Source organism: Perognathus longimembris, chromosome 18 (genome assembly GCF_023159225.1).
Source record: "Perognathus longimembris pacificus isolate PPM17 chromosome 18, ASM2315922v1, whole genome shotgun sequence".
In the NCBI taxonomy this organism is placed as follows: Eukaryota; Metazoa; Chordata; class Mammalia; order Rodentia; family Heteromyidae; genus Perognathus; species Perognathus longimembris.
This window is the reverse complement of record NC_063178.1, coordinates 43,563,227-43,587,893: the sequence shown is the minus strand read 5'-3', so window position 1 is coordinate 43,587,893 and position 24,667 is coordinate 43,563,227. Positions and strand designations below refer to the sequence as shown.

At 37.7% G+C, this 24,667-nt stretch overlaps 1 pseudogene; it reads right to left on the bottom strand.

Moving 5' to 3' along the window:
* The window catches only part of LOC125366993, a 38,226-nt pseudogene that overhangs the window by 1,655 nt on the left and 11,904 nt on the right, over positions 1–24,667 (bottom strand).

Here is a 24,667-nt window from a genome sequence, read left to right as displayed (position 1 = left end):
TTCTTGAATAATATGCATAAAACAGTGGAAAAACTAATCCTACACATAAGTCAGAGTCAATTAAATCACCAAGTTAAGGAAGAAAAGCTAGTGCTGCAATTCTAATACACAAGTTTTCCATTGCATGCATTGGGGGACACTAGGCAAGGGTATGAATTTCTCCCTAAGTCATAAACTTACCTGTCACATTAGCCATCTCATTGTCTGAGCAAGGGGCACAATCAAAGCAACAGGCAGCCTTTCCCTGCTGGGGGGATTTCCTGAACCCAGGACCACAGCTCTCACTGCAGACAGAGTGAGGAGGCTGAGGAAAATCAGATATGTGTCAGTAACTGTCCAGACTTTTACCTGACACTCCAAAAATTCCATTATTTTAAATAATAAGAATATTAAACATTTGATTTTACAGACATGAATCTTGTCAGGTGATTGAATGCTGTTATACATTCTATATCATACCAGAAAAGGCTTACATTCTGTAACCTTGATCTCTATCTTGTCGGTTGAAATCTACGTAGGAGTGTGAGACCCTTAACAGTTAGAGATGAATGGTGAGAAAGTAAGTCCTAGTGACCACTTGTATGGAGTATCTTTGAATTCATGTCAATTTGTTATCTCCTACTCATTTGTGATTGAGGAGGTGTAAGTAGGAAAAATCCTCTTTGAAAGTTTAAAACTGCTGTAAGGAAGTGCATAGGTCTCCCTTTTCTAGGGTTGTGTGCCAGAACTAAGTCTTGAGAGCTTGGGCTATGTACTTGAGTTCTGTTGCTTAAAGCTAGCACTCTGATGCTCGAGCCACAGTTCCACTTCAGCTTTATTGATGTTTAATTGGGGATGAGTCTCATAGGCTTTCATGCTAGCACTGAGTTGAAAACATGATATTCTGCTCTCAGCAGGCTAAGTAACTAGTATTACAAAAGTTGCTACCTTCCAATAAGGTACAGATTTTAAGGTTGAATTTTGCTTACTTAAATGTCCTTAAAATCATTAGAAAGAGATCCAACCGACCTCTGTAGTGTCTATGGCCCACTCTACCATATCTTCAGATAAAGATAGCTGATGGCCATGTGGAGTATATGGAGAAAACATTCCTATGTTCACTTCAAGTTCAAGACCTTCTGGAAAATTCCAAATGTTCACAATGTCATATTCTGCCTCCAATTTCCTTTTTTCATTCAAAATCACTTGACCTCCAGCAGGGTTATGAAATTGGGTGTTCTGCAGAAAAGGATGCAGCTAGAAGAGATACATCATATTATGGTATAGTACATCCCAGATTTCAGAAGGGAAACTTGATAGGAAAAGCACCCGATTGCCTGAAATTTCTGATGCAGAATTCAACAATAGCAGAGTAATGTAATGAAGTATCCCAGAATAAATATATGGAGGTATAAAAATAATATTTATGAATTCCAGTCAATCATTCAATATAAATTAAATTAGCCCAGTTATTAGCCCAGCAAAGAATTGGAAGACCTTTTTTTCAGGAGAAACCGATTCCATGTAGTCATAAGTGACATAACTTTTAGTGACCTAGCTACACATTTCTTCATCCACTAACTTTGTGAATGTCTGTAGTTTGAGCTTGGTAAAATTTCAATATGTAAAGCAGAACAAAACTCAATCAGAAAACTACATGCAGGAGGTCATCACTTGCAGTAGGAGGGGCTGGGAATATGGCCTAGTGGCAAGAGTGCTCGCCTCGTATACATGAAGCCCTGGGTTTAATTCCTCAGCACCACATATATAGAAAAAGGCCAGAGTGGTGCTGTGACTCAAGTGGTAGAGTGCTACCCTTGGGCAAAAAGAAGCCAGTGACAGTGCTCAGGCCCTGAGTTCAAGCCCCAGGACTGACAAAAAAATAGAAATGCAGTGGGAAATGAAGATTTTACAGTTTTGCAAACATTATTCACATGTTGAGGTTATTTTAACTAAAAGAATTTTTAGAATCATGGAATACATCTTGACCTTGTTCCTTGCCTTCTTTTTCCAAGGAGTACATGTCTAGAGAATCTCACAGACATTCAAAGAAGTATATTTTATTGGATAATGGGTAAACACCTGAAATATTTAAGTTCATACAGTAAGAAACCTATCTTCAAAGTGACTTTCTTCTTGGTGTGTGCCATCCAAAACAGAAGGCCTTACCTGTGTAGGGGAAGGCACTGCCTCTCTTCTATTGCCCATTGCTTGTATTTCTGATTGTTGAAGAAGTATCTCATGCAGAGCCTGGGCCACAGCATACACAGCATTGTATATATCATAACTGTCTCCAGACATAGCCATATCAAAAATGTGCCCAGGCAACCAACCCAAGGAGGCATCATGAGGACAGTTCTCCCACATTACACAGTCAGACACAGAATCTGAACAATTAAAAGAGAGAAACCACAGCCTAGCAAGGTAAAAGTCTTCTGGGTATTTGGAAGGGTTAATTGTCTTGACAAAATCTGTGAATCCAGAAACATCTGGGTGATGGTGTGAAAAAATGAAAGGTTTATGTAATGAACCTACTATGAAATATTTATTTCCCATGGTTAAATCCCACTGTGAGTTCATGATAAAAACTTTGCCTTTTATGAAAAATTTCTCAATACACATCATTAAATGTGGTAGAGATTCATTATCAGCATATATGATTATAACACTTGCTGAAGATTTATTAATCTCTGTATAACGTGCCATGATTTTGAAAATATTTGAGGTGTCATGGTTTGAGAATGCTAGCTCAACAGCTACACAAACCCTGTTCTTGGCCATCTCTTCTTTCAGTGCAGGAAGAATTGATAAAGCATTTTCATCTTGTAAGGTTACCAGTCCCACCCAATTCCAGCTGAAGTGAAGCAATAACAAGACCATGCCTGTAGCTATTGATGTATCCTTTGATGCCATCTGATAGAGACCGGGAAACTTGTTATTGTCACTCAAGGCATGATCAAAAGGCCCAGAAGCAAGCTAAAGGGAATGAAAATAGGACATTATATGGATGAAATTTTCACCCATCATAATCCCAGTCATGATGTATATTATATAACCATGTCAAGAAGGTGGAATGTAGGTTTTTCTTTTTGATTTTGAAAAAAAATAAATATTACAAATTTTCAATTATTGCATAATGTGTTTGTTTTTACAATACCTATTGCTCTTTGTCATTGTTTACATCAAGTCCTGTCATCTATATCCACTGCACATATTCCCTGACTTTACTAGTTCCATTTTCTGTTATGCATATTTCATACTATGATGTGGTTGTCCACTCATGTACTCCTTGTTCCTCTGCCCTTTTTCACACCCCATTAACACCTACCCACTTCTTCAGAGAATATATGCTTCATTTTTCTGGTTTTCATTTTTCTGGTTTTCAGAGAGGTTACATCATGAAAATCTATCATGATATGTACCCTAATTTAGTCATTTTGATCATGTATATATGTAAATGGGTATGTGTACATTCCATGTATTGTTTACTATTTCGTGTTCCTAATTTAGACCTTGCATTAGATATCAGAGAACATATAACTCCTTTCTCTTTCTCAGCCTAACTTACTTAATTCAATATATCTCACACATGAGCATGGCGGGGGGAGGTTGAGTGTTAGTACAGGAACACCAACTCAGGGCCTCATGTACTTCATGTTTTTTCCCCCTCAAAGCTAGCACTGTACCACTTGAAGCACACATTGCTGCCTGCTTTTTTCTCATTAATTAGAAATGTTTCCTGTGTTGCCAGGATTTCAGATGTGAGCCAGAAACATGCAGTGCAACATACTTTGACATTCTAAAGTCATTTTTCATCTCCTGACTTTTTAACAAAAATTAATAATAAGGATTAAAACTCTGAAAATTCCTTTGTTGGCTCTAAATTTTCTATCTCCCTTTCCAAACCAATGGGACTATAGATATCTCATTATCTTTGGATACTTATTCTTTGACATGACAAAATTTGATAGGTTCATAAGTCGACTGTCTTCCTACCATTCCCTTCTCACACTTCAAATGGCATCACATTAGGCATTTTATTATCCCCCACCTCTCCCACTCTTACCTGTGGAAACTTGTAGATGTCCAATAGTGTCCCAATTTGGGAAGATATTGCTCCTGAAGTTCCTGTAATTGCTGCTGTAAATTTGTTCTCTTTCATACAGTTAAAGTTTGGAATCTTGTACATCCCAAAGAGGCAAATGAAAGGATTTTTAAATGCTGTCCATATTCCATATCGAACATCATAGATATCAAAACCCAGAGTCAAATTATGTAAAAGATTAGAATTTTTGTTGATCTCTTCAATAGCAAAAGCCAAGGCCAAAACAAACTGGTAGTTCTTGAAGGTAAATCTGCATAATTAGCATAGAAATTCAGGATTATTTCAAAGAAGGAAATAATGGAGACAACATGTAAATACAAATGATTCAAAATGGACAAAAGGAATCCATAGAAATATAAGAAAAATGATAATTAAGGGAACTTAATTCTTAAAAAAATTACTGGGCTACAGGACAGAAAATAAAGGACCTACAAGATAGTTCTAAAATGCTTTAAAAAATACTCCTATTATGACTTTGAAGGATTGAAGGTTTGCTTCTCTGCGAATGAATATGTTAAAAAATTATCCCCAATTGGGATGGACTGTGAATATAGTGTCTTGTGATTATATAGAGGAATATATAAGTACATGAAAGAAATTTGTCATGAATCACGTTCAGAAACTTAGTTAAGCTGAGAGAGAAATTACTTTATCTCAACTATAATATATATGAATTGCAGTAAAAATTTTCCATTAAATATGGAGTAGTTTATCATGAGACACAAAATATTCATTTTTTCTTCACCTTGGGTAACTATCTCCATCTGTGTAAATAATCTTGAGCCTCAAATCTCCTAGTTAATGTTGTGTGGTTATTGCGCAGGTTGAACTAGCAAATTCTCAATTTAAGAGCATCTTTCAGAAGCAAAGCATCATTTAATGAAAATTCTATAGGAAGTTCTGCTCATAGATCCAAAATAATGAACAGCTCTTCTGGCAATATCAACCAAAACTAGTGCTTAAATATCAAGTGAGGGAATTTTATTCTTATTTATGTAATGAAACCAAAGGCAGTCATCGAACTCCAAGGCGTTTGTTATGGAGAGAGAAACCTCCAACACAGGGGATGAAGAAAGACTTGTGGGGAAGCCTTTACATTGAAATCCAACTTCCAAAGTGACTATGGGGGAATTGCACTAATCAGTAACCTCTTCCCAATATATTTAGATAGAGATACAGAAAAGGAAAGAACATAGAGGAGTAAAGAGGATCAAAGTACTTTTTTCTCACTTTGGCATGTCTCTGTGTGAAATGTTATTTCTCTGTGTGTGCACATTCTAAAGAAATTAATATAATAAAATCAAGTAGCGATTTTACCTATATTAATTTGTTAGCTAATTAAATATCTGCAAGATCCAGTTAAAAAAAACTTGATAAGGAAAGAGCCTACACATTATTGCCTTAAATTGTCCTGTGGAGATCAAATATGTTTACATTTTCTTTGCTTATTTCTGTCTTAGTACAATTCTTCTCATGACACCATGAGAACTAGAGAATTCTCATTTCAGTAATCACTTTTTAAATATATTCATATGTGGATAATTCAGGCTCCTATTTTTCATGCACATTTGTATTCCTGTATAAAGCAAAGCAGCCAGTTTGTCATGATCTGGAGCACACAGGTAGACACTAAAAATCATTTCAGAATTTCTTCAGTAGAAAAATCAGAAGTAGCAAGTAAATGTATTTCATATGTACTGTGTTGGTGTATGAAAATACCACAATGGACACCATCATCATACCATTTTCTTTTCCTCTCCTTTTTTTTTTTTTTTTGGTACTGGGGATCGAACCCAGGACGTTGCACTTGCTAGGCAAGCACTTTGTCATGGAGCTTTGCCACTGAACTACATCCCAGCCTACCATAATACAATTTTTCATATTTAAAGACAAGATAAAATTTTAAATAGTCTCCCCCCAAATTGCAGTGTTGATGATGGAATATAGAAATTAAAAATTAGGAATATCTAAAGAAATTAAAACTACCTGAGTTGATGGATCATGATGACTGAAATTCTAGCTCCTCAAGAGGCTGAGACCTACAGATCCAGAGTCAAAGCCAACTTGGGGCAAAAAAGTCCATGATATATTTACATCCAGTTAAAAAACAAAAATCCAGAAATGGAAGTGTGGCTCAAGTGGTGTGCATCAGTCTTCCAGAAAAGACCAATCAAGAATGCAAAGGAAGCCAAGCACTGGTGGCTCATTCCTGTAATCCTAGCTACTGCAGGAAGCTGAAAATTAACAGAAGAAATTGGAAATGTGGAAGAGAACAAAGGATGTGGGAGAAGATATAAAAGTGATTCTAAATAAAGTGGAGAGCAGAGTGGAACTACAACATGAACTAGATGCTGGGAATAATTACCATATTGTTTAGGAATTGAAAGATATTGTGGTAACATCAGTAGGCATAAAGTTGAGTCAAACCTCTCACCTCCTGATGTCTAATTGTAGTGGTCTACTTATATAGAAGAAAGACTTCAGGAATAATTATTGCTGCCTGTAGTCAATACCATGCATATAATTTTACTAACCCAGACCATAGTTCTCTTCACATCTGTAGTTAGATATGAAACCCATTGACTGAAATTATAACACTCAGTGTGTCTATATTAGTACAGTAACAAAAATATTCAAACATGTTTTGGGAAATGAACAGAAGGAAAATCAGCTATACATAGGTAAATAGTGAAAAATAAGAAAGATAAGGTAAGCCAGTTTTTTTGCCTTGTTCCTTTAGCCTTAGCTATTTAGGAAGGTGATATCTAATGATCATAATTTGAAACTATCTTGACAATTGATCTCTGTGAGGCTCTTATGTCTATTTGAGAAGCAAAAAAGTGCCAGATGTGGATCTGTGGCTCAAGTGATAGAATACTAGCTGGGAGCAAAAGAGGTTCCAGACAGTGCTTAGATTATCAGTTCCCAGGACAAGAACATATAAGTGATATATAAGATAAAGATATGTATCTTTATATCAGGGAAGAAAGGACTTTCTATCCATTCCTTTTATGCTCCCATCTGTGGGCTACAATTTCAGGCTGTACTTGTCATATCATATTAATTAAAATAAGTGCACATGATAGAGGCAATGACATTTTTCTCAAAATACGTATGGAAGTGGCCCCTATAGTTTCATAAAATTCTGTGTAGCTACAGTTGTTTAATTTTTCAGCCTTTTATTAGTGAGACCGTCTGTTATAGACCAAAAGCCAAGGATATGCATGTGCGCTAGTAAAGCATACTTCATCTTGGGCAGATAAAATTCTTCCATAGAGGACCTTTGATAATGCTGATATGCTTGATAAAACCTGGATTATGGAGCATACATGACAGGAAATAGTGACACAGTGCTTAATTTGAAAGTTACTATTTTTTCTAAGTAAAATACATAGAGACAGAGATAGGGAGACTGAGACAGACGGAGAGAGCAAGAGATTAACTTTATGTTCATGTGGCAGGACTTCAAATCAGAGCCTGGACACTGTCCTTTAGCTTCTTTGCTCAAGGATAACACTGTCACTTGAGGCACAGCTCCATTCCCAGCTTTGGCTGAAGAAATGTTGATAAAACTATCAGGGATTTTAATCCCCGGGCTGGCTTTAAACCTTGAGCCTCAGATACAGTCCTTTTGAGTAGTTATGAGCCACAGTTATGAGCCACAAACCTACATTAATAATTTTTATCAGTGTAACAAAAAAATAAGTGTTACCAAACGCAAGTTCTCAGACCACTGGCCTGTGGGGAAAGAAATGTGTTGATAGCTTTTCAGCAGAGAAGTGCCATTAATTCAGATTGTTTTTAATAACATTACTTCATCCTCTGCAGTGACAGCTAGGATGGAGAAGATAATGGAGAAAAGTGAAGTTCTTATAATCCTGGAGAGAGAAGCTACATGGAAGGAAACCAGGTTCCTTTCCTACTAACAGGTAGAAATTTACTCAGTAATAGATGGAAAATACAATAATGAAACTGAGCTATTTCTTGTGCAATAGGGTTGGGTTGTCAGGGCAGAGAAGACAGAGAACATGCATCTGTACAGCTGGGGTTCTCTGAGACATTGCCTGTCCTGAGAATAAAACAATAAATGGAAATTAATTGATGAGTTACTTACGGCTTGCTCTCTTCATGCCTGGAAGCATCACTGTCACTGTGATCTGTTCCCAAAGTGTAGAGAGGGAAAAACCCTGCAATCATGGCATCTCCATCCATGTATGCTCGGTGCTTCATTGTAGAAAAGCAGCTAGGGCCAGCCAAGGACCTGACAAGGAGGAGAAGCTGGAAAAGAAGGAATGTGAAATTCAAGGGGCACATCCCTGAAGCATCTGTCAAACTAAAATCCTGGTTGGACATGAGGCTCACAGTTTCATATATATATATATTCATGTATCTTTGTACATGTGTACATGTGTCTTTTTATGGACAGAGATGTGTACTGAAGCCCACCCTTCATGAAAACCTATTGAGAATCCACAGGAAGAATGTGTAAAACTCTTCCCTGAGGCTCTGCACCTGAGAACTTGCATCTAGGAATAAAACATAAGTTGAAAAATATGTTTACAGATTTTCCTCCTATATTCCAGGCGCTATGATTTCCTCCAAGACCACAGATAGTGAGGCCCCAGGGATGAAGTTTACTTTGATAGATTTGGTCCAACATCTGTATCAAGGAACTATTTTCATGAAAGTCATTTGGGATGATGCAACTGGCTTGCATCAGAGGATGCCAAGTCAGGTGCACAGCATAATGACCAGAAAATTGTATGCCAGTGGGATATCAACAAAAGTTATAAGGGCATCACCGCCTGTAGTTCAGTTTCCAAAGTCAATATCCGGAGCAACCACAGAACATTGCTGGTGGATCCAGGCAGGTTTCCTTCAAAATTCCATGTGCTCAGGCCTCCACAAATTCACCTCATTACTATATTTTGAGAAACAATGACGCTGCTGAAAGCAGTAGATCTTACTGAGGTCTCTGCATGGAATTTGTATCAAATATATTCTCACAAATTCACAGATCAGTACATCATAAAGCCATCATCAATTGGGGAGTCTCAAAAAGTCAAGGTCAATGCCAAAATTGAGTTTCACATTTGCATAATGAAATTTCACATCCACACAGATAATTTTTACTAAAAATGTTAATATAGATCAAGATACTAATTTTCAGGATGCACTGGTCTGAGAATATGTGGTAATAGAGTAAATTTTTTTCTATCTCAAGTATAAATCAATATCAAGACTAACTGTATGTTTCCTATTTTTCAAAAGATTTTACGCCCAAATTTCATGCAGAGACTACAATGGTACTGGAGAACAAAGCTACTTCAGGGTAGTGAACACATTCTGCAAAAGTCTGCAGTGGTGGATGCACATACACATCACAGTATAAAATAAGCAGGGTATATACTTTAAACTAGTAGGAGAAAATACTTATATACTTAGTATCTTATATAGAATTGTTTCACATATGTTAAAATTTTTGATAGCGTATTTTAGCTCTCCAGAGTGTTTATTTTATATGATACATGTACGCATGGAATGAACAGCCTCACAAGGTAGTGGCATTGGTTCATATCCTTAATCTATTTGTAGTTTGTAGGGGAAACTACATATATTTCCATAGTGGTTGCATGAAATGACACTCCCATGAATTGTATGTAAGTGTTCTCTTTCACTTTATTTCTTACCAGCATTTGTTATTTGTGTTCTTGATGATAGAATTGTCACTGTCAAGGTCCTTTGACTTACATTTTTTAAAATAATTATTTGTTGTCAAAGTGATGCACAGAGGGGTTACAGTTTCATACAAAAGACCATGGGTATATTTCTTATACTGTTTGTTACCTCCTCTCTCATTACCCATCCCCCTCCGCTTTCCCCTCTCCCTCCATGAGTTGTTCAGTTGGTTTACACCAAATGGTTTTGCAAGTATTGCTTTTGGAGTCATTTTTTTATTCTTTCTCTCTCAATTTTTATATTCCCTTTCACTTCCCTAGTTCTAATACCAGTATGTACAGTATCCAGGGTACTCAAATGAGATACAGTGATAGCGTGGGAACAACCACAGGAAGCAGATACAAGAGGATCATCAACAAAAGAAGCTCCAATTTCACATAGCATGTTGAAAGTAGCTACAACAATGATGTAACACTCTTTTCCATAACATGGAATTCATTTCACTTAGCATTATCTTACGTGTTCATAGGGTAGAGCTATTGGGCTCTTATGATCCTCTGCTGTGACTAGCCTAAACCTGTGATAATTATTCCCTACAAGGGAAACCAGAGATTCCATATTTCTTTGGGTCTGGCTCACTTCAATTAGTATAATTTTTTCCAAGTCCTACCATTTCCTTATGAATGGGGCAATGCCATTCTTTTTGATAGAGGCATAAAATTCCATTGTGTATTTGTACCACATTTTCCTGATCCATTCGTTTACTGAGGGGCATCTGGTTTGGTTCCATATTTTAGCAATGACAAATTGTGCTGCAATTAACATCGTTGTGCTGGTGGCTTTAGGTTGTTCTTGTTTGTGGTCTTTTGGGTAGATGCCCAAAAGTGGGGCTGCTGGGTCATAGGGAAGCTCTATGTTTAGCCTTCTGAGGAATCTCCATACCGCTTTCCTGAGTGACCGAACCGTAAACTATTCCCAACTTTGGCCACATCCCCTCCAACATTTGTTATTATTAGTTTTCCTGATAATGGACATTCTTACTGGGGTGAGGTAGAATCTCAAGGTTGTTTTGATTTGCATTTCTTTTATGGCCAGTGATGCAGAGAAATTTTTCATATGTCTCTTGGTCATTCTCTTTTCCTCTTTAGAGAAGTCTCTTTTTAGGTCTTTAGCCCACTTGTTGAGGGGGCTGTTGGTTCTTTGCGGTTTTGTTTTGGAGGACGTTAATTTTTTTAGTTCTGCATATATTTTAGATATGAGGCCTTTGTTCGTTGTATGGCTGGTAAATATCTTTTCCCAATCTGTTGGCTTTCTGTTTATCTTGTCAGCTATTTACATTACTTATATACCAAAGATATTGAAAAACCATTTGTGTATTTTTATTATCCATTTAATTTCTGGATTTGAGAAATATCCTCAACTTTATTTGCCATTGTGTTAATGGGCATGTTGATTTCTTTTTTTTTCCCTTCCACATTTATATTTATTATAACCCAACAGAATAAGGAAATTCTTAACCTAGATGTAAAATGTGACATATGTCAGCTTCAACATAGTGAGACAGGAAGAAGTTACAGCAAACATTTATTTCTGATCTGGGGTAGTGGAGTTCATTGCCACTGCATTTGGATCAGTGTCTAAAGAAGCAAGATACACACATATTATTTCTAAAAATATCATATTTTAGGCTTAGTTACATTAATATTTCTATGTTCTTAGCATGGAAAAGATGTTGAAAGTTATCATAAATCTGAAATGTATTTTTTCAATTACAGTTTTTACTTTTAATGTACATAAAAAGTTTGTTGAAGTTTTGCATATTATTCTATTGCATTTTTCCATTGTGGTCATTGTGCTGCTTTGTTTACTCCACACACTTCTTTTTTTTATTTATTATCAAAGTGATGTACACAGAGGTTACAGTTTCATACATTAGGCATTGGATACATTTCTTCTACTGTTTGTTACCTCCTCCCTCATCCCCCCTCTCTCCTCCCCCTTTCCCTCTCCTCCCATGAGTTGTTCAGTTGGTCTACATCAAACAGTTTTGCAAGTATTGCTTTTGTCGTCATTTGTCTTTTTATCCTGTGTCTCTCGATTTTGGTATTCCCTTTCACTTTCCTAGTTCTTATACCAGTATATATAGTTTCCAATGTACTCAGATAAGATACAGTGATAGTGCAGGTACAACCCCAGGAAGGGGATACAAGAAGATCATCAACAATAGAAGCTACAGTTTCACATGGCATGTTGAAAGTAATTACAACAGTAATAAACACTCGTTTCCATCTTAAGGGTTTATTTTTCTGAACTTCCTGTATATCTGGTTATTAATAGATATCAGACATTTAGCTGGCTAATTCTTTAGGCTATCTATTTACTCTAATGACTGTTTACTTTATTATCTGTTGTGTAATGTTTTATAATGAGTTTTAACTCTTAAATTTTTGGCATCCAGAAAAACAAAAATCATTGGCTAAACACTTGTAAAACCAAAAGCTAGATCCTTATATCAGACTTGAACCAGAATAAATTCAAAATGTGTCAAAGACTTTTAGGCAAAAGTAGATACCCTGAAAACCTTACAAGAAGGAATAGGGAAAACACTAGGGCTCCTTGTCAGAGGTCAAAACTTTCTTAATAGAAACCCAAACACAAAATGATTCAAAGAAAGGTTGGACAAATGGGATTACATCAAAGTGCAGAGCTTCTTCACGGCAAAGGACATAGCTTACAGGATAAATAGAAAGTTCACATATTGGGAGAGGATCTTCACTAGCCAAACAAGAGACAAGGGTTTCATATCTAAAATATACTTAGAACTCAAAAATTAAGTTCCCCAAAACAAATCATCAAAGAAATAACTGCCCCATGAATAAGCGGGCTAAAGACATAAAGGGACCGCTCTGAAGAGGAAATAAGAATGACCAAGAGGCATATGAATAGTGCTCAACATCCTTGGCCATATAAGAAATACAAATCAAAATAACATTGAGATTCCACCTCATTAAGAATGGCCATTATCAAGAAAATTAATGTCAACAAATACTGATGGAGATGTGTCCAAAGGAAACACTAATACACTCTTGGCGGGAGTGTAAAATTGCTCAAACACTCTGAAAAATAGTGTGGATGTTCCTCAAAAGGCAAAACAAAGAACTCTATGGTCCAGCAACCACACATTTTGGGCATTTACCCACAGGATCACAAGCAAGGCCATCCTAAAGCTACCAGCAAAGCTATGTTCATTGCAGAATTATTTACCATAGCTAAGATAGGGAACCAAACCTGATGCCTCCTCAGAAGATAAATGGACGAAGCAATTGTGGTATATATTCACAATAGAATTATATTCTTCTACCAGAAAGAATGACATTGCCCCGTTCATCAGGAAATTGAAAGACTTGGGGGGGAAATCTTGCTAAGAAGTGAGCCAGACCCAAAGAAACATAGATTCTTTGGTTTCCTTCATTGGACACAACTAGTATATGCCTAGGATAGTCTTAGCAGATTATCACAGTAGCTCAAAAGCTATGTACATATGATCACATAAGATGATGCTAAAAGCAAAATAAACTCTAAGATATGGAACCCAGCAGCTTATCGTTGTTATTTTTAACATACTATATGAAATTATTCATTTGGTTTACTTTCTCTATGGTTTACCCCTGGTGTCACTGTATTTGATTTTTGTACCCTGGGTAGAGTGTATATGTTTGTCTGAATTAGGGAAGGGAAGGGGAACGTCAAAATAGTGAGACAAAGGATGAAAGGCAAACCAATGCAATGGCAATACTTAAATGACAATATGTTATAAAGTAATGGTAAAATTCACTACCATTCATAATCAACTATAACCCTTTTATGCATCACCTTGACAATATTTTTTTAAAGAAAAACAAGGAATATTCACAACTTAGGGCATGCTGGAATTCATGGCCCCAGGAGGAAATGGTTGGAGTGTTTGTTCATAGGGAAAGAATCTCTGTGAGTGAAAAATTTAATCACCACATGTGGTGCCATTAGATGTACACATGTTGAGTCATTGCAGACAGAGTGTTCCTGCCTGGCTCATAGACTACAAGTCTCCATATAGCCAGAAATAGTTTCCAGAACACAGAACAGAAGCTTGTAATGAGAATCATTCTTGCACTTAGTGTTTTAAAGAATTAATCGTGTATTAAATAGTTTACAAGTTGTCCACATACACAAATAGGAAACCTAGAGCATTTCTGATCAAGCTGACTAATAAGGGAAACCTTTTACATATTATTTGGCTAACAGATGCAGCATCTGTCTCCTTAGAATCATTGTATTTATACATTGTCATCCCTGATGCCATTTGGGTGTCATGCAGCAGAACATTGGCATTACAATCTGTGCACAGGTGAGATTTTTCACGAGGTTTTCTAGAACCAGACTTCACTTGTTAGAGTTGGTGAATTCTTCAAAATATTCCTCCCACCTTTCTTATCCATCTACTGGAAGTTTGCCAACATCCACCAGGCTTTGAACAATCAGTTCATATTCTAACAATTCTAATAACAGGAGACTCTCAAACTGCAGGCAAAGTCTAGGAAATAGAGACTGGGAGGTGGGATGCTAAGAGAAGTACCCTCATTGGCTATTGCCAAAACTGTGTGTTAGGGTCCAGAGAGGTTCTGGCTTAGGGTGGCCATGTGGAGTGTGCTGTCCATGGCTGTGGGCTTTTCTCTGTGCCTTCATTTCTTTGTGAAGACATTTTCTGGATCCAGCTTCAATTAATTGATGCACGAAAAAGCAAAGAATAATTTATAAAGGGAGCAGCAGATTCTGTCTAAAAGCAGTAACCCTAACCTACATATAGACAGAGCAGTAACATCATAGATCAGAGTGAGACTCTAGTCACATAGGATTATCTGGAAAGGAGATGATTCTTCTCATACACTGCATAGACATGAACCACCTACACAATAACAGCACCACTCCAGGCACTGACCATAATTTATTAAGGTGATAGTCCCCATGGAGGAAGCCAGAGACTTGTTAGTATTTCTACACTTTTCTACATGTTCCTTACCTTCCTTTCTCTGTCATCATGATAGTTGGTTATATAACTCTGCTCTGAGCTGCAGTCTCAACTGGACCTCAAAACAATACCTACCCTTCAGTATCTTCTTTCTCCTGCAGATAAAGTCCCATATCTCAGCACACTAGGTATTTTGGTTTTGTATAATATCCCTGCCTGGGCAGCAAAATAGGCTTAGCTTGTGTTGTGCTGATCTTTGACCTGGCAGAAACAATCTCCAACGAATGCAGAGGGATAAAGGAGAGGATTTATGGTCTTTTTGACTCAGGTTTCCTTCTGTCTACCTCAAGTGCCATCACCTGTAGTGTGGCCAAGTGCCAGGAGGATGATTCCGAGATTTGTGAATACCTACTGTGTACCTGTTTCCTGCCTCAACTAAGGCTCTGTAACACTGCGCAAGACCTGGAATGCTGTGAACAATTTCCCTTTGTCCAGATTGAGGTGGAAGAGCCCAGCAAAGCTTAATCTGATGGTTCACATCACAGAGATGAATAAGATTGTATATCTGGACATAGTCGATTTAGGACATCACTGGGAGAAGGCTTCAATACTGGCCTTTGGCCAAGAGTAAGAGGAGCCTGAAATAAAAAACAGAATTTGGAGAATTTTCTCCATTGAAGGTTGCAGATTGGGTATTATCAGGGGCAGGCATTTTTTTTTCTTTGCAAAGGCTTAAAACCATAATGTATAGCATCTTCATGCAGCTCTATCAGCTGCCCAGTATTCATTCTGGATCAAAGGCCAGAGATGGACTTAAGTGCATCACTGAGTTTCATGTATCTGAGTAGGAGAACCATGATCAGAGCCATCTTCACCTTCACCTCTGATGTACAATCAACTGAGAGTTTGATTCATTTTTGGTCTACACAAAGAGAAATTGCTAGACTATTCCTTGATGCCCCTCTACTCATACCGATTGCATTATATCAAGAGCAAGACCTAGAGCCAGCTCTAGCACATGGTCTTGTCCTCAAGGCTGATATTACCCAAGAAGCCCTTGTAAACAAAAACACCTTCAGTACTTCTTCCAGAGGTGTAGCTGGGTTCCTAATAGTCTGTGTAGTCTGAAACAAAGCCAACATATGTCTTGAAAGTTGTAGATATTCAGCCATTCTGGTTTTGTTGTTGTTGTTGTTGTTGTTTTGGCCAGTCCTAGGCCTTCAACTCAGGGCCTGAGCACTGTCCCTTTATTTTTCTCAAGGCTAGCACTCTGCCACTTGAGCCACGACGCAGCTTCTGGCCATTTTCTATATATGTGGTGCTGGGGAATCGAAACCAGGGCTTCTTGTATATGAGGAAAGCACTCTTGACACTCGGCTATATTCCCAGCCCCTTAGCCATTCTTACTAAGCTTATGGCTTCTTCTTTGCTTTTATTTGCCAGTACTGGGGCTTGAACTCAGGGCTTCAGCACTCTTCTTGGCTTCTTTTTGCTCAAAGCTTGTACTCTACCACCTGAGCCACAATGCCACTTCTGACTTTTTCTGTTTATGTGGTGCTAAGGAATCAAACCCAGGGCTTCATGTATTCTAAGCAAGCATTCTACCGCTAAGCCACATTTCCACCCCCTATGGCTTCTTCTTCACCCAATTCCACCATCAACTCACAGTTTAATCTACTCTTGGCCATTGTTTTCCTCCTTGGAAGATGTTGACCTATGGTTCTACCCAAAGCTGAAAGGAAAGCTTAGAGATGCATTTCACCACAGTGTCCTACCCACCAAACCTAGGGACTCTAACCTTTGTCTCACTGAGGGATTATATGTAGGTGTGTTCTTTGTTGCTCTGCTAAGTAAAGTCTTTGTATAGGTATGTACTGAAGTTGGTTCTTCATTGGGAGTCCTTAGGATGCAACACTGCCATGGTTGTTGTATTTACTCTACCGGAATTCTACTCTGGGCTATAGATTGATTCAAAACTACTTTACCTCCAGCCCTAACTTTCTTAAAACTTCTTCTGTAAGTCATATGTGATACTAACTTGTTACTTGAGTATTCACACAAGGATATCTGAAAAGTAATGCTATCCCATCAAAATCTTGTTATGTTACTTCTGCTTGGTATAATTCTTTGTGCCAATCCTGAGCTTTGAAATTAGGACCTGGGCACTACCCCTGTACTTTTGTGCTCAAAGCTAGTGATAACTACTTTGAGTCACAATGTCATTTCAGGGTTTTCCGTGGTTCATTGGAGATAATTACCTCACTAACATTCCTATCCAGGCTGGCTATGAACCAAAACACTCAGAGCTCAGGCTTCTGAGTAGTTATGATTATAGCAGCTAGCCAGCAACACCCAGCTCCCTATGCATACTTTAATAATAAGATTTTACTTCTCTGTGTGTTGTCATGCTGATGATCTGGACAGTTCATACACTAGTTGATATCCAGTGAGAAGTAAAAACTACCACCATATCTTTGGTCTACTTCTTTTGCTTCAAAGAAATTAGGAAATGTTTTTACTTATGTGTAATCATAATGTCAACACATATTATCATAAAATTAATTTTTTTCTTCTCTATAGCATTTACCTTTCCCATTTTCACCCTCTTTTGAGTCAGACTTTCTTTCAATCTACTTTTCTTATAGTAATTATCACATGTATTGGCAATGTGCCATTTGGGCCATTGTAATGTCTTAACAACAGATTTTTTACAGCTTTGGTCTCTCATTAACAAAAAGCGCAATTCTGCAACCTTATTGAAAATTGCAACTAGTATAATTTTTACTTTCTAACATGTGTCTGTGCAGTACTAATTTAATCTTGTGGCACATCCTTGAATTCACCTCACTTTATTTGTCTCTCATCACCTGGGAACCAATGGCAGCAAAGAAAACATTCTAATTCTGTATAGTCATGCTAGGTACAACATTCATTCTCATTCCATAAATAAAATATTCCTTTCAAAGCACTTGGTGTTTGTCATGAAGAATCTTGGAAAATATAAAAAAAATGATCTGCAAGATACATGTTTTTTGGTGTGGACAAAATGGAACTTTTAAGATGAACACTTTCCTAAATAGGATTGATGTTGAATTTCTAGTTAGATTTGAAACTTACCTTAGTGGATAGTGGTAACAGGTATTTTCTGGAGAAAACTTTGTATAAAATAACATAGGAAATATTAATAAACCATGTAGTTAAAACTTATGATTGATGATATTTCAGCTAGCAATAATACCATCCATTTTTACAACTGAATTATTAACAGAGAGAAAGCTGACAGCTCTGTAATGCTAACACACAACTATTGTATTGATTTAGTTGCACTGAAGAAAACTAGGGAGAAATGAAGAATTTCTTTATAAGTCATAGACCTACTTGTCCCACTAGCAATATCAACATCTGGGAAAGTGGTACAATCTAAGCAACAGGCAGCCTTTCAGTCCTAAGATTTTCTTAATCCAGGACCACAAATCTCACTGAAGGTAGGGTGAGGAAGCTAAGTAATATCATATATGTGTCAGTAAATGGTCAGGCTTTTAGCTAACACTTGAAAAAAGTTCAGAGTATTTAAGAACTGTGTTATTAAGTGTATTATTTCTATGTTAAACTCCAGGGGATTCATTGAATGATGTTACAGATTCCTTATCCCATGATTCCCAAAGGCGTATATTCTAATCTTGATCTCTAGCCTACAAAACTATTGAGAAATGTTGGATGGTTAAAAGATGGAAAGTAATGGTGAGAAACTAAATCCTACTGGTCATCCCTGTGGCATTTCCTTGAATTCATGACATTATATGTTGTCTCCTAATCATTTGTGACATGGTGAAGTACAAGGAGAAAAACCTGCTTCAAACATTTAAAAGTATGTTGTAAACCATTTTATAGGTCTATATGACCATCATAACTTCTTACTTTTCCAGTAGCTATGAAATGAGAAACTGGTTTTTCATAAAGGCTCAATGATTCCTCTCACTAAAGATGCCTAAGTATCATGCCAACTAAACATTGGATGAAACCTCCACAGAAGGGAAAAAATAACTCTGTCAAACACAAAAAGTTATTCCTTGTATACTTTGTCACAGTGTTAAAAACCTGCTAATTTATATTGTACAAAAATTATAAATCAACGTTTAGAAACACACTTAATTTTTTTTGTGCTGATGCTGTGGTTTGAACTCAGGCTCTGGGCACAGTATTGACTTTTGTACTCATGAATGGCACTTGACCAACTGAGCAACAGATCAACTTGAGGTTTTTGTTTTTGTTTTTGTTTTTGTTTTTTGGTAGTTATCTGAGATAAGTGTCTCAAAGATTATTAGTTTTTCTTCATTGTATTTTGGCCAGTCCCAGGGCTTGAACTCAGGGCCTGGCCCTTTCCCTGAGCTTCTTTTGCTTAAGGATAACACTCTACCACTTGAGCCACCGTGATAATTCCAGCTTATCTGTTCATGTGGTACAGAGAAATTGAACCCATGGCTTCATGCATGCTAGGAAAGTCCTCTACCACTAAGCCACATTCCCACCCTCACAGACTTTTTTTGTCTGGTCTGGCAGTGAACTCTCCAAATGCTCAAACACTATTCCTTGTTAGGCTGTGGTTTCTCTCTTTGAATGCTCAGATTCTGAGACTGTCTTTGTAATGTGAGAAAACTCTCTTCACGTTGCCTCCTTGGTTTGGCTGCCTGGATACATTGTAGAAGTGACTATATCTGGGCATAGTGATAATACATACAATACTGTGTATGCTATAGCCCAGGGTCTCCATGCGATGCTTCTTCATCAAACAGATGAATAAACAATGGGAAATCATACATGGACAGTGCCTTCTCCTTCCACATAAGAGAGAATATCGACTTCCTTTGTCTTTCTGTGTCTATATTTATTTAACATGATTTAAATGCATTTTAAAGTAATTTCTTACTTAGTGATACCTGTCTAGAAAATTATTCATCATGATCACAGCTCATAGCAAACCCTGGAGCTGTTCAGATTTTTGTGATTAATGGAATGTGTATATTTCACTATTTTTGTGCTTATTCTTGGATAATCATAAAACTGGACAGGTTCAGGTCTGGAAATGTGGCTTAGCAGTGGTATGCTTGCCTACCATTCCTGAAGCCCTGGGGTTAAATTCCTCAGCACCACATACACAGACAAAGGCTGAAATGGTGTGGTAGTTCAAATGGTAGCACACAAGCCTTCAGTGAAAGGAAGCCAGGGACAATGCTCAGGGCCTGAGTTCAAGCACAGAACTGGGCAAAAATGGATATGTTCATAAATCCCATCCCTTCCAATTGATTTCTTCACACACTTGAAACGGCACCAATGTACACATGTTTTCACATCCTTCCATTCCCTCCACCCTCAACTGTGGAAAACTGTAGAGTTTCAGGAGTGGCCCAGTTTCAGCCAATGATGTACCTGAGTCTTGTATGTATTGATCCAGACCTACTTTCTCTCAAGCAGGTATACGTTGGCATTTTGTATTGTCCAGAAAGACAATGAAAGGGATTCATAAATATTAGCCTTGTTCTGAAATCAACATTTAGATATCAAATACCAGAGTTATGTTGTATGAACAACTGGGTTTCTTGTTGATGTCCTCAACTGCAAAAGACAAAGTGAGAACAAAATGTTGTTCTTGAAGACAACCCTGCACAACTAAAGATAAAAACATAGAGATACTTACATTTTCATTCTTCCACAAGAAATACACCAAAAGTTTGCTCTCCTTTAAATGTGGAATAGGTCTTCCTGAGAAACTAAATTTTCGGTTCCCATGACAATGTGGCAAGTAACTCCACAGAAGTAAAAAATAAGGCTTTGTATTTTAAGCCATCTGTTTATGTTATGTGGTTAGAGGACCAGTCAAACTGACTAAGAATGTGATTCAATTAAAGACAAACTTTCAGAAATACAGGTAGAAGTGATTTGAGCAAGATTACAAATTAAGTTCTCTTCACAAACACAATGTATTCATCCTGAACACTTCTTCATGAAACACCTATTGAAATCAGAATTAAGTCAATAAAGGGTCATACTTTTGATTTATATAACAATACAAAGGAGCTTCATTAAAATTTGTTAAAATAGAGTTTCTGTACCTACTCCTCTTAAGGTAATTACAAATAACTCATCATGTAGAGAGGACCATATAATAATGGTTATGGGAATATAATTTTTTTAAAAAGTCTTAGACTGATCTACTAGTTCTGGGCTGATATAGTGAAATATAATGTTGGATAACACTTCCATGATAATTATGCTTGATCTAATATATTTAGATTGAGTTGGTATAATGAAAGAATACATAAGCAATAAGAGGATCAAAGTATGTATACAGTTGTCTGCATATATCCAAGTATATATGCATATATTTGTAAACACTAATATGTGTGTATACAAGAAGACAGCATAATGAATGCCAGCACACCCTATATGAAAGAAAGGTAGGATGAAGCAGGAATGGAGGTATAAGTGAAGGGTTGACCTTGATCAATGTACACTATAATCCACATATGGTATTATCAAAGGAGAACCTCATCATATTGTGCTTGTACATCAATTATTGAAATCTTGAACAGGTTTAAAAGAAGGAAATTTTTTGTGAACTTGAAGAAATTTTAAGGGAATATTGTTTCTAGGAGATCTACTCTATGGTAAAGAAAATTGTTCAAACAAAGAAACATTAATATGCAGAAAATACACAGTAAAATATCAATCTGGTAGGAGTGATGATCAAAACAATTTGAGAGGGCTGGGGATATAGCCTAGTGGCAAGAGTGCCTGCCTCGGATACACGAGGCCCTAGGTTCAGTTCCCCAGCACCACATATACAGAAAAGGGCCAGAAGCGGCGCTGTGGCTCAAGTGGCAGAGTGCTAGCCTTGAGCGGGAAGAAGCCAGGGACAGTGCTCAGGCCCTGAGCCCAAGGCCCAGGACTGGCCAAAAAAAAAAAAAAAAACAATTTGAGAGAGAGACTTACGAGAATACGATGGAGGAGCAGCAGAGCCCTGGCTAAGCTCCCTCCGACATCCCAGTTTTACCACTCCAGAGACACTTTTACTCCCAGATAGAGAGCCAAAGTAAGTTATAACAGTTCAGGGATTCTGGCCAGGAAGGAAAAATTGACTTTTCTGGCATGAAAACACAGATTTGAGCTCCAGGTGGCATCCCGCCACTACCCCAGTGCCGGACCCAGCACAAGGCTGGACATTCCACACACCTAAAGCACACAGTGGCTACCAGGGAGAAATCTTCCAGATGGCAGCAGACAGATGCAGATCACAGACTGATCATGGACTGGCTGAGACCACAGAGAAAGCATGAGTACCCCACAAAAGATATTCTCACTCCCGCCCACAGAGCAGCTTCTGGAAGCTAGCCCTTCCCCCACTGCCAGAGCAAAGGGCCATCTTTGACACTGGCATAGGGTCAGACCAGATTTGATTTTTTGTTTTGTTTTGTTTTGTTTTGGCCCGTCCTGGGCTTTGGACTCAGGGCCTGAGCACTGTCTCTGGCTTCTTTTGGTTCAAGGCTAGCACTCTGCCACTTGAGCCACAGCGCCACTTCTGGCCCTTGTTATGTACATGTGGTGCTGGGGAATTGAACCCAGGACCTTTTCTATAGCAAATCATGGAAATCATCAAGAAAGACCAGTCAGAAGGAAAAGAGATTCGAAATAATGTAGCTAGCCTACAGTCTAGACTAGATGAAGCCAAAGACTGAATCTCAGGAACTGAAGATTCCCTAGAATCTATGGAGAAAAATTAAAAAAAAATACAAAATCAATGCAACCAACAAAACAGATCACTACATGAACTCCAAGACATCATCAGGAAGCCCAATTTAAGGCTAATAGTTAATGAGGAAAATCTAGAGAAAGAAGTTAATGGAATAGGCAACTTATTTAACACAATATTTGCTGAGAACTTCCCAAATATCCAGAAGGATAGGCCTATACAAATACAAGAAGCATTTAGAACCCCAAACCAACCAGACCAGAACAGATATCCTACCGACACATTGTGTTCAAAACAATATAAATAAAGTCCAAGGAATGAATCCTTAAAGCTGTTAGGGAGAAGAAAATAATCACTATATATAAAGGAAAACCAATCAAAATTACCCCAGATTTCTCAGCAGAGACCAGGAATGCAAGGAGAGCCTCGAATTAGGTATACCAAACACAAAATAAAACTAACTATCAACCAAGAATACTGTACCCAGCTAAACTCTCATTCATAGCCAAAGGTCAAATAAAAGTCTTCCACAGTAAGGAAAAACTGAAACAATATATCTCCACCAAATCAGCTTTACAGAAAATCCTCAAAGATGTACTATACAGGGAAAATAATCAAGATCACAATATAGACAGAGAAATGAACCCTAAATAGAAAAACAGAATATTAGATCGAGAATTGGAAAGACACAACTTATAACAAGACAACTATAATAAAAGGAAAAAACGATCATCTCAATCCTAACTCTCAACATTAATGGACTTAATTGTCTAATCACACTACATAGGCTCATAAGTTGGATCAAAAATCAAGAAACATCTTCCTGCTGCCTCCAAGACATACATCTATCCAGCAAAAGCAAACATCTTCTAAAAGTGAAAGGGTGGGGGGCTGGGGATATAGCCTAGTGGCAAGAGTGCCTGCCTCGGATACACGAGGCCCTAGGTTCAATTCCCCAGCACCACATATACAGAAAACGGCCAGAAGCGGCGCTGTGGCTCAAGTGGCAGAGTGCTAGCCTTGAGCGGGAAGAAGCCAGGGACAGTGCTCAGGCCCTGAGTTCAAGGCCCAGGACTGGCCAAAAAAAAAAAGTGAAAGGGTGGAATAAAATCTACCATGCAAATAGCCCCCATAAGCAGGCTGGAGTTGCAATCCTAGTATCAGATAAAATTGACTTATAATTAAAAATGGTAGGATGAGACAAAGAAAGTTACAACATACTAATAAAGGGATCTCGCCTACAGATGGATATAACCATCCTAAAGTTCTACAACCAAATACAGGAGCACCCAACTTAATCAAACAAACACTACTGACTCTAAAAACACTCCTAGACCCAAACACATTTATAGTTGGAGACCTAAACACTACACTGTCACCTCTGGACAGAACAACATGCCAAAAACTGAACAAAGAAACCACAGAACTAAACAAATGCATAGACCAACTAGACTTAACTGGCATGTACAGAATATTGCATCCAGCAACACCAGAATACACATTCTTTTTAGTACCACATGGAACATTCTCCAAACTAGGTCACATACTAGGGCACAAAAAAATCTGCACAAATTCAGAAGTATCAAAATAATTCCCTGAATTCTCTCAGACCACAATGGAATAAAATTAGAGCTCAAGTCAAACACCTACTACAGAAAATCCTACAATTCATGGAGACTAAACAACACACTGCTGAATCATCAGTGGGTCATTGAAGAAATTAGAACAGAAATTCAAATGCTTATTGAATTCAACCAAGATGAGTACACAAAGAACCAGCTCTTTTTGGACAAAGCAAAGGCAGTACTCAGAGGAAAATTCATATCTCTGAGGGCCTGCACCAACAAACTTGAGAAACAGCAACTCAACAACTTTAGGAAGTACTGTAATCTCCTTGAAAGAGAACAACAAACCAAACCCCAAGTCAATAGACGGAAGCAAATAATTAAAATCAAACCAGAATTAAATGAATTAGAGACCAAAAAATCATCAAAAGAATCAACAAAACAGGGCTGGGAACATAGTCTAGTGGCAAGAGTGCTTGCGTCGCACACATGAAGCCCTGGTCCCAGGGCTTCCCCAGGACCACATATACAGAACATGGCCAGAAGTGGCACTGTGGCTCAAGTGGCAGAGTGCTAGCCTTGAG